This window comes from Haplochromis burtoni, unplaced genomic scaffold, assembly GCF_018398535.1.
Source record: "Haplochromis burtoni strain Fernald_Lab_line unplaced genomic scaffold, NCSU_Asbu1 Contig_73, whole genome shotgun sequence".
In the NCBI taxonomy this organism is placed as follows: Eukaryota; Metazoa; Chordata; class Actinopteri; order Cichliformes; family Cichlidae; genus Haplochromis; species Haplochromis burtoni.
In genome coordinates this window covers 1967183-1979065 of record NW_024582434.1, presented here as the reverse complement: position 1 = coordinate 1979065, position 11883 = coordinate 1967183, and positions in this window count along the sequence as shown.

Genomic DNA, 11883 nt, shown 5'->3' with positions numbered 1-11883 from the left:
AGTTATCTCAAACATCCCCCTGAGCTGCCTTTCACCACCACATAGCACTTCATATCCTTGGGTTCCATTGTTCAGACATCTTTGCTTGTTAATGCCATGTGCCGAAACCTGCTATGGCCATTTGCTCGCACTGTATAAATAGACAGTGAGCATTATCGGTACGATGGAAGTAAGGATGTGGACTTAGGCCAAATGCTGCTGAAAGCTCAGTAGGCTGTCACCAGATGGCATAGGATCAAACCATAACTGAATCACACCATTAAAGAACTCTTCTCCCACACATGGCCGGATTCAGCACTGTGCTTTTACATTACTAGTATTTTCATAAATATGATGAGAAGATCTGTTCACAGAAATCTGAAGCAGAAGTCATGAATGTGACCTGGTAAAGGGAAACAACAGCTGTTTTTAAAAATCTGACAGTAGATGAGCATGTTTTACTTTAATAACCCTACTGCTTCTGCACAAACACATTTGAATCACAAGCTTTCAGGCTGCTAAACCTAATTGCTTAAATGAAACTGTAATCTTCAACAGTCTTTAAAGCACACTGAGGTAAATACACAAGACTCAATATATGACATATACATGTTACATTAAATACTGTGTAGCAATAATTAAAAAATTCTTTAAGATAAGAAACATTTCTATTGTGGTTGTATAATTGGTTCCACCTTGCAGTACAACATACTAGTGGCACATTGTGAAATGTGACAAGAGCTTTTTACTAAGCTTGTTGTGTAGTTGTTGGGAACATGGTTGTAATTCATGTCATAGTTTGAGACGAATATAAAGGACATGTATTTAATAGCACATACACTGGCATGGCTTGAAAGGACAAATCATTCTTCAGCTGAAGCTCATGTCTATTTGTAAAGACAAGTGCGACATGCTTTCATTCTTTCAGGTGCACAGGTGCAAAACAGAAATACTGTCCTCATGTAAGAACTAAAGTAAATATCGACCTGAATTTTCCCCATAAAGCCATTTAAAATGCTCTGATGATTTTAGCAGATTTATTTTGGTCATTTTAATGGCAGTTAAGAATATCCAGTCATATAGATTTCCTGCATTTGCTTACAGATGACCATAGCACTTATAGCTTTAGTAAATGAGGAATATTATTTTATATTATCTCCAGATTGTGTATTTTATATTTTGTGAGGAAAAATAAAACCTGCTGGTGATACTAGAGAAAAAGCAAAAAAACAAACAAAAAAAAAAACAACAACCCCAAAACAATTAAAATACATAAAACTTGTATCAGGAAAAAAAGCACAAAATTAATTTAGGATGCTTTAAACCTTTAAAATGTTTGATTGGTTCAGTGTTTAGTTTAACATGATTATGTTATGTTATGCATGCTCTCCATTTCTACTTGCCATATATGTGTGGGGATGCACTCTTTTCCTTATCGCACCTTCCAAGCTGAACTGGTCCTCTGTGCAGGACCAGATATCACCCTCAAGTGGCCACAGTAAATCGCTGCCCTTCCCTGAGCCTGGTTCTGCCGGAGGTTTCTTCCTGTTAACAGGGAGTTTTTCCTTACCACTGTTGCGAAGTGCTTGCTCAAAAAGGGTTTGGGTCTGATTGATGGGGTATTCTTTCTATTACTGTAGGATATTTACAATGCAAACATAACTTCAGGTGACCATTGTTATGATTTGGTGGTTACATTTACGCTTTAATGGAACTATAAAAATGGTATAGAACAATAGTGTTGTATGCATCTTACCATAAATACTCCCGATTCCTTTAAATTTTGACTATCGTGAAAATTTGAGATGTATAGCTTTTCCCTAAAGTGTAAATCTTGAAAATTTTATTCCACATATAATTTTTGACTTGTAAATTAGATGATTTCCAGTAACACAATGATGACGCGTGCTGCATTTGGCAGAGACATGGCATGAAAAAACCAAACAATCTTTAACACTTGGCAGGCACATTACAGAGTGTGTTTGATGCTTGAATGTAGCAGCTGGGGGGAAAATGTCAGCTACACTAGTAGTCCAATTTTGTATTCATCCCATTGCATTAGCTTACTGCCATAATGTGACATTTAACTGAGTGATTATAAAGGAGATGTGTTCCTCAGCTTGTGGATTAGTATTCTTTTCTCTTTTGTCTCCGTATCTCCTCATTTTCCTCTGTTCCAAGTCTTGTTCCCTCTTCTTGTCCCTATGGGGCCTCCAATGTCTCCAGCAGGTGGCTGATCAGTCAGCAACAACTTCTCTTACTGTTTTGACACCATAGCAACATATTCAAATGCATGCTTGTGCACAAACAAACAAATGTGAACACATACACTCACAGCATAACACGTATGCACAAAGGGTGAATATGTAGACATTAGTATAGCTTGCCCATGTGCACAAGGCTTAAAACTTGACCTCCATCTCTCAAATACACATATGCTCAGAGCTGTGATGTGCTTGCATTAGCTCCTGCATGCCTTCTTCTTTTTTTTAATTTCTCACCTCGTGTCAACATTTTTCAAAGCAATAACCAATTTAGCACTTCATGCTGGATCAGGCAAACTGTGTCTAACCGGCTGGAGTTAGACCAGAAGCTAATGTTAAATGCAATACCCCAGCAACAGGTCTTAAATACAAACCTCATTTCTGTCAGCAGGGGTCAGACCTCAGCTTGGTGTCTGTCCCAGCCTGAGCTGCCAGCTGGGGGAAAGCAGCAGCAACAGCAGCAGCAGCAGCAGCAGCACCACAGAATGCATGGAAAGCAAAGCAGCAGCCAGAATTGGGGTCACAGCAAATGTACAGCGCAGGACTGTGACATCTTGCCAAGTAGAGACAACTCGGTCCAACTCGTTTCCACATATGTGAGCTTAACTATTCCTTAGAGTGTTAGCCATCTGATGGACACTTTTATTCAAAGTGCCTACAGGAACAGAGAGGGCATTCTACACATTTTTAAAGCAAAGCAACAGCTGAACATGGCACAGTCATAAGTCATTCCTCAAACTTTATGAGACAACTTTGTACCACATGTGAGGTAGTTAGTCTTCTGTGCTGGCTTGTTGTTTTAAAATTATGGAGGGAATTCCCCCCCCAAAAAAATAAATGTTGATTTTCCTGGTTGATATAAAATAATTTACATGTTTAACATTATTTACTACTACTAATAATAAATAAATAAATCACCAGGCAGAAGACACGTGACTTATAGAGGAGATTTGATTTTAGAATGATCTAGACTAAATTGCTTTAAATCTAAGGATAACCGAAATTTAAAATAGTTTTCATTCTACCTACTCCTGCTGTCACTTCCTGGCCTGCCAGTTCTCTATAGATTCCCACTCTGAGAAATCAGAGAGAGCTAAACTGTAGTAACTTTAGTTTCTTGCTTGTGAGGACATCCCGAGGAGCTTGAAGAAGGCCAGTTCATTCATAACCTCTTGGTGACAGGAAGCTAATCAATCAGAGGTGGCAATTTCCACACTCAGCTACCATGAAGAGTAACGCACCACTTACTCCCTGGGCTAAAAGCATGGCCCCAGGATCCCAAAAATCACCTCATCAAGACAGGGTCATGAAAGAGTGGGACATCTAAGTAATTGGTCACTGTCAAAACATCCCATTATAGTTTTATTGAGTGATGAGGACACTGACAACCCTGTCTTGTAACTAGGAATTTTGGTGCTATAGCCGCATGCCAAAACACAAACACAAGTCTAATAAACATCATTATATTTTCACCTTACAATCTACTCGATTGTACAGGCAATTTAAAATAAATGGAGAGTTTTAGTTAATTTTTTTTTTTAAATATGCACAAGTAAAGACACAACTTGTTGCCTTGACCTTCCTCTGACCCCACGTCCAACTCTAACCTCCAATAAAGAAGTCCTATAATGTCAAGTTAACTGTGATTAATGGCAGTACCAGGCACAAAGTCTTCTCTGTGTACAAAACCCAGAACTTGAACACAGCTCACTGCATTTCACAGTAATCCAAAGAATTTATAGAAATATTTAAAGAGACTTACTGCAGTATATCTATGTTGATGGTTACTGAGTCAGCTCCAGTCTGTAAACTGATAACATTTATTCAAATCCTAGGGCTTAGATAACCTTGTAGTCTCCAAAAACTACAATAATTACTTTTTATTTTCTCTTATTGATCATTCTGTGAGTGCAGCTGTCACTTGTCAGAGGGGCTGAAGTCTTATTTTGGAGATGAAACTCTTCATTCCCATCCACCTTATAGGTTTATTGGCTAATGCAAGAGCTAGCTGTCAAAGTGACACCCATGGCAGGGGGAGAGTTTATCATTCTGCTGACAGGCTAAATAACTTGTGCGGCGGCAACAGATAACAAATGGGCTCAAGTTGTGTCTTGAGTGTCTGTGTGTTAAAGACAAGAACAACTGGGCTGCAACAGAAATAAGCCGTCTTTACTTTCTGGCATTTGGCCATCATTGCTACAAAACCTGAAATACATGGAAACAAGAAGATTAATAAGTGCTAATACAGAACATGAAAAAATCACAATATTAATAAAATTACTTTTTAACTGAGTAAACTCTTAAAATGTAAATTATCACTTATAACATTCAGTACAGCTGCAGCGATAGAGTAACCTAATTCTACGCTATGCTTCATAACAAAATGTAGTGGTAAATCTCGCAATAAAAAGTATAATGTTCTTTTTATCTTTTTATCTAAAATGTGCATTTATGCTTTTTTTTGTTTTGTTTGTATTGGTGTTTAGTCAGCCTAGTTCCTTTGTGTTGCTATTTTCTATATTAAGCCATCCTGGATTCAACATTAATATTCCCCACTTGCCTCTCCTGGTTTTCTTTCAGTTGTCTTGCATTGTGTGCATAATTTGCATTTTAAGACATCACACTGATTTAACAGAATTTTATAAGACAGCGCTGGATTGATTTATTCTGGCTCACATTACTCATCCCTTATAATAAGCCTTCAGGATCTAGTGTCAAAGCAACGAGCTAATAAGCTAGGGCTGTTCATAGCGCCACAGTTGCCATTCACCTTTGCCTTGGAGGTGTCAAACTGTCAGTAAGAAACCCTGCAGGCTTCAGGAGTTTACAGCATCTTTGGCTTGACATAAACAAATCAATTTCCTTGTAAAGAAAAACAGTGGCAGTTGCAGAGGACCTTGGGAGGATGCTGCACATTCTTGTAGCTGTGATGTGTCAAAGCACAAACAAATGTGCTGCTTTTCCCCCACTTGGGTCTCCGTTTACAGCTGTTTCTGCCCATACAAATAAATAAGATATACCATAAGGAAAACAGGTTGCTGTCTTAAGCCCATGAAAATCTGCTGCAAAAGATAAATTCCAAAATGTCAGAGGAGCTGTCACTGTGAAAGAATACACTGGTCATTACCACCTTTAGATCCAGCTTGCTTGCAACTTCTCCCTCCCTTGGGAGCAGTAGCCCTGCTGAGGATGAACTGGACTTTCCCACAAGTTTTACTTTAACTTCATATAATTATGGCTCTTCATGTAGATGTAACTTTGTTTTAATGGAAAAGTGTTGTGGATTATAATGAGATTCAACATATTCCTCTGTTTAGACTCAGGATTTGGACTGTGGGAATAACAGTTTAGATTTAAGCTTTGATTTGTTTTGTAATGGCATTAGGATTTTACATTCTTATTTTAACCAAAAACAACACTATTAAACCTGTTTTGGTGATAATACTTCTGCCAATGGAAAGATCTTCAGTCATGCAATCAATGATGTCAAAGCAGCCTCCTTGACACTATGTTAGAACTTACATTGGTATGGTTCGAGAAGAACTTGCCTCAGCTGTCAGATGTCCTTATTAAGGCTGTCTAATAAGCACAGGTTACAAGATGCTTCGGAGAAGTAAGCGATATCTGCAGAGCGGCCCACAGATACAATAAGGCAGTGAGCCTTAGTGTGGATTTCAGACTCAGGGCTGAGCATACTCTAAGCCTATTTTTGTTGTCCTGATCTCAGGCAACCTTGGACCACATCCAGAATGGTTAAAGTAAAGCTACCCAGACCTGTTGAATCCACTGGGACCTGCAGGCTGAGGGGATGTGGTTCAAGAGTGACAGAGAAATTCCAATTGTGAATTTTTGAAAACCATGTTTGTTAATCTAAAACATGAGATTTTTAGTATAGCTTTTACTTGCATTTGTACTCTTGCTTGCAGAGCGGATGTCTTTTAATTATTAAAGCTGCACATGATTTTTATAGTGCTTATTCTCCTTGAGTAGGGTCAGACACTATTTCAATTTAGAATCATGATAAGGTTCTTCTTATACAAAGAAGGCTACGCTGTCGTACTTACACTGGTATCCTGTGAATTTACGGCCACCGGGACCTTTGTTTTCCCCCTCTCCCGTAGAGATAAGGGGTGTTTTTCTTCTGAAAATCTACAGGGGGCCGGGTGTAGTTAAAGGACACACTCAGCTGCTAGATTAACTCATCAACGCCACATTGCAGGGTGTCAACAGAAATGTTTCACACACAAGACCGACAAGGAATGAATACCATTTGGAGGTCACAAGTGGCAACCCTTCAGTCCTTTAGGCCTTTTAAATGTTAGTGTCTGCCTTTCAAGAGTAAGGATGTAACGTCTAAACCTTTGAGAGGAAAAGAGATACTTGCTGAACATCCCTGCCATGTGCCAGTTTCTATAGTAGATTATGACTTGGGGTGATTAACCACATAAATCATCTGGCATAAATTATTTTGTAGTCATGTTGTGACCACAAATAAAAGTTAGACATTTAGAACCCCATATATGATCATGTGACAGGAAATTTAAAAATATATCAGTGAGTTACTTTAAAGATAGAGAGCATGGGTTGCACTCTAAAGAGACACATGGTACAAATATCTGTATCTATTTTCCTAATGTTCAAGTGGATTATACATTGTTTGAAAAACGCTCCTGAAATACACCTGCACTGCATTTCACCTCTTCATTTCAACACTAGAAAGTTGATTCATGTATTTTTGGTTGCTGTGCCCTTCTATTTAACTTGTGTGAAGAACATATTTTCAAGGAACCAAAAAACAACTGACAACCAGAGACATGGGATCATCTTCAAAAGAAAGACATATGTCTGCGGCATGCTGCTTTTTAACTGCTTGAGCAATGCCATTCCTTGTTGTTTGAGTCATCTAAACTCCTCGTGTAACAGTTTCCAAATTTAGATTACAGTGGAAGTTTCAAAGTTTCAAATTTGTTGGGAAGCCCTGCTTTAAGCAGTTAGAGGTTTTGAAAAGGAAACATGAAGACTGCAGGGTCCCTAAATGTGTCTCCTGCTTGTTGACTCAGTGACTTGGAGCTGGCCAGGTTCCTCACCCTCTACAAGTGCAGTGGATTGTGGGGCCTTTGCACTTGCCTGGCAGCAAAGCTCTGAAGCTGCTCAGGGAAAATCATTGTTTTTTCTCTAAAGCTGCAGTACGACAGGGTGGCACGGCTGCCATGTTGTGCTTGTTTGCTTTAGATTAAAGGAAGCTCAAGCCACGTGGCCTTCGTTAAGCCCTGTCCCAGTGTGCTGCCCTCTGGAATATGAGCGATTTCTATGTGGTTTTGTCATTGCAACAAAAGCTCTGAAACAAGCGATCATTCCAAAAAGCTTAAATTAAGAACAGTTAAACTGCCATGAAATTTCAACCTGCAACCTGACTAAGAGGCTAAAAAAACTTGTGTTTTCTATGTTTTGGGGCGCTCTAAAGTTTCATTGTTTTAGTTATGTACTTTACTGCTTAGGATTGGTGATATATTGGTGATATATTATATGGTTAAGTTTGTGATTTTGAGAATGAAATGTATTGTATTGAACACACTGATGTCAATAATTGTATCATCATATTTGTTATCAATTGGGATTTTGTGGCATATTTTGTCTTATCTGATTTTTACTGTTTTCTACAACTGTTTTTTTTTTGACAATGTTTCTTAGCAGTCCTGTAAGCACTGTAAAACAAACAAAATACTATCACTAACTGCGTTCTTTTCTGTCATGCATGTTAAAGTTTTCTTTGTTGTCTTTACATTTATTGTCATCAGATTCTGCTGATCTCATAGGATCTCATAGTTTTTTTTTATGTGAGTTTCAGGTGATATTTAATAAAAACAACTATCAATTATGGGATTTATTAGGGTTAAAAAGGCTGATTATCCAGAGTATGGTCACTAGTTAATGATTTGTTCATCGCAAGTTGTTTTTCATTGAGCGTGAGGTGTCATCAGTTTCAGAGCTACACGCAGCCCTTGCTCATCACATCCAGGTTCAAAACACCAAATTGACTTATTCTTCTAAAGTGCTTTTCTACTCTCCCAGTGTACTCAAAGCACTCTATACAACATGCCACATTAGCACATGCACTTTCTTCTAAGCTTTTTTTAATGCATCCTAGCTCCAGTCATACTCTCCACCGGAGACTTGGGGTTAGTATCTTGTCCAAGGATACTTGGCATGCAGACTGGAGGAGCCAGGGACCTTCCAATCAGTAGATTACCTGCTCTCTCTCCTGAGCTACAGCCACCCCAAGATGGTAGATGGCTGATATCATATTTTCCATCTTTTATAGTCTACAAATAGAACACAGAGATGTGAATTAAACACTGTGCAGCACTGAGAAGACAAATAAAGGGACTGTAAATCATAGGCAAAAATATACTAAAATAATATAAATATAGTAGTTTCTGACAAATAAGACAGAAATAAGTCATATCACCATCCAAAAAATTGTCTGAAATGTGTGTACATCTCATAAAGCTCTTTGCTTTGTTCACTGAAACCATAAATGTTGGGGAATTCGCACCACAGTCATTCATTTTTGTGCACAGGGAATGCAATGATAGTGATTTCCATGTTGGATTCCGGGTGCTGTTTGGCATTGGCAAAGCATGGGAGGTTAAGGGGCGAATGGCAGCGGTGGCCCTGTCAACCCCCTTAGCTCACTGGATCCCAGGAGCTGGCGCCAGGCTAGCAGAGCTAGCAGCCAAGGCAAAAAATAACCCCACTGCAGTTGTTGGGCAGGGGAGAGTGACGGGGAGAGCATGTCGCACAGGGGGATCAGGTTTCAGCGGCTGTCATCAGAGAGGAGTCATTACTTCTGAGCTAATTATCTCAGGCCACATGTAAACAAACAACCTGCCAGCGTGAGCACTGTATTGTGTTCACAGCTCTAGGCTTTAGTTTTGTCCCCTTCACTTGTCTGATGTTGATATGAATTCCGATGTTGACCAAAGTGCTTGTGGCTCAAAGGCCAGTCGAGTTTAGAGATCCAATAAAAGAAGGTTACAGTAAACTGTGACTTGTATGAGGGTTAAATGTTCTTACTGTTCTATGATCTCTATCCCAGTGAATTTGCTTCAGTTTTCTTATGTTTAACTGTTATATTACATATACATGGTATTATCTTTGTGTAATCCTCCATTTTTATGGATTTGTATGTTTTTGTATGTTAAATGAATTAACTGCAAGTTGCTACAGTAGATGAGAAAATGCAAAAGTTCAAAAACTAAACAGTTTTTGTTAGTTAAAGAAATGAATGTTGAGATCACAATGAACCGGTAATAATTGGAGACTATTAAAAAAATGCCTTTATCATGATTTTATCCATCAGCTGGACTCTGATGGGATCCATGAATGCACCCGCTGATTGAAAACTCAGTTCAGCACAGTGCAGTGCCCGGACTCACATTCTTCAGCCTTCATGGCAAATTTAGTCTTAAGGCTCATGTTACTATCACACGATTGCCATACCATACCTGTGTACTGCACCCTTGACTGAAAAGCAGTTGTATGTGACCTTTAGCCTTTTTCTCCTCAGACTGGAGCTGTAACTTAAACAGCAATTGTTACATAAAGGTATAATAATTTAAATAGTGTGATAAGAAAGCAGGTTCTTTCAAAGAGCATTGATGTTTTTGTTTTGCTTTTTTAAACTACAGCATCTCTTCTCACGTGAGAATGATCCATATATTTGGATTTTTTAAGTAGGACATTTGCACTGTGAACTCGTCATCGTCTTGGCAATGGATCTGTAAAGATATAAAAAGAAAATAACTGCTTATCCCCACACTCACACCCTTTTCTGCTGACTGTTTTCTTAAATCCACTGTTTCCAGAGCATGTGTGCTATATAAATAATTTCATTTTTGATTAGAATTTTTGCAGTGGATCACACTGTAACGTTTGGAGTGCTGAAGTCACAGATGGCACACTAAAGAGATGCTAACAGTATGAGGGTTTTAGGACTTATAATCACATGTTTTATGTTAATTATATGTTAATTACAGCTAGATAATGCAGATTTCACATTTCTTTAGAAGGAGACACTTAGCAACAAGAGTTAAAAACAATCATTTAAATGTGGCTACCAGCTAATAAAGGAAACTTCTGTTTAGCAGTACATTTAACCTTGTAAAACCTCTTTGCTGACTTTTGAACAACATGTCAAATAAAGCCAGTAAAGTAATCAGTGGGTGTGGCATGCAATAACTTCAATGCAGCTGATTGTCAGTGGTGCACAAGTTTGAGGTATTATTAAATAAAGCACAGCGTAATGGAGATGCAAAATGACATTAAGCTTCTGCTTGCATGCTGTCACTTATGTCCTTCTGGGGGTTGGCGGCTTGTCAGGTCTAACTGTACATAATTAATTGCCCTCCTGTTTTGTTTGAAGGTGTTCTGAATGACCAAGAGTTTGCACTCAAATATTTATGTATGCCTTCTAAACCAAATTATTGCTTCCCAAAGACAAAGCTAAAGACCTAATTTGCATGCTAGGGCCTTTTTGAAGGGCGTGAGTCAACAGCAAAGATTACTGTACTACTCTGTCAAGCAAATGACTGACATTTCTAATGGAACACGAGTGCTTTGTTGAATGTGGATTTAGCTGTGCCATTAGCCTAGGGTACTTTGATGACCACAAGAAATTTGATAGGTAATTAATATTTGGGAACACGTTCGCTCATCCCCACCAATCCGTATTAAGGGGCTGCCTGATCCCCCATTTGCTAATTGAGTTAGCTGCATCAGTTGGGATTCGAACTTGAGAAGTGTCACAAATCAGACTCTGTTTATCTACCATTATGTTGAAGCAAGAAGGCTTAGTTTTATGATATAATTATACCTCACAAGACAGTGACCCCAGCCAACCTCATTTTGTAATGCAGAGCACTTTGGCTGGGCTGTTGATGTATACTGGGCAGATTTCACTGAGCTTTGTCTGCTGGGTTTCTTTTTCCTCTGACTGTATCTGCCTCAACCCTCTCTAATTGGAGCATGAAATCTGTGCACAACAAGAATAGTGAGAGAAGTTCAATTAAAATCCTTATTTCCTCCAGATGGCATTGTCAGTTTGAAGGCATTGAATATCCATAAGGTGGCTGTGTTATAGGCTCTCCTTCCTCCTAATTTTTTTAATCTAAAAAGGGAAGAACTCTGCATTTGATGACAGTGAACTAACAAGAGACAAAAAACAACTTTTAATGGAACTGCAAACCATTTTTTTCTAGTCTCGAATGTGATTTGATCGACACTATCCACTTGCAGAGCAGGCCTCCTCGTGCCCTCTCCAAAGACATTTGCAACTGTGTCAAGGCCCTATAAATCATCCTGTATCAAAGAGGCCATGTAACGCTTTCTACATTTCAACATATGTGGAATCAGAACACGTCTGTCATCGTTGTGAGCCACTCTGAGAGAAAAAGGTTTTTTGGAGGCCTTTCCCACTGTAATGTGGACCATATGTGCTATTGATTTGGGAGGTTTTACCTGCCACAGTGGTATACTCCTAAAATGAGGTGAGGCAGACACTGTCATACCTCTTCAATAGTAAAGGATTAAGCCTGTAAGCTAAAATCAACAACATGGATAACTACCAAGAAACACTGAT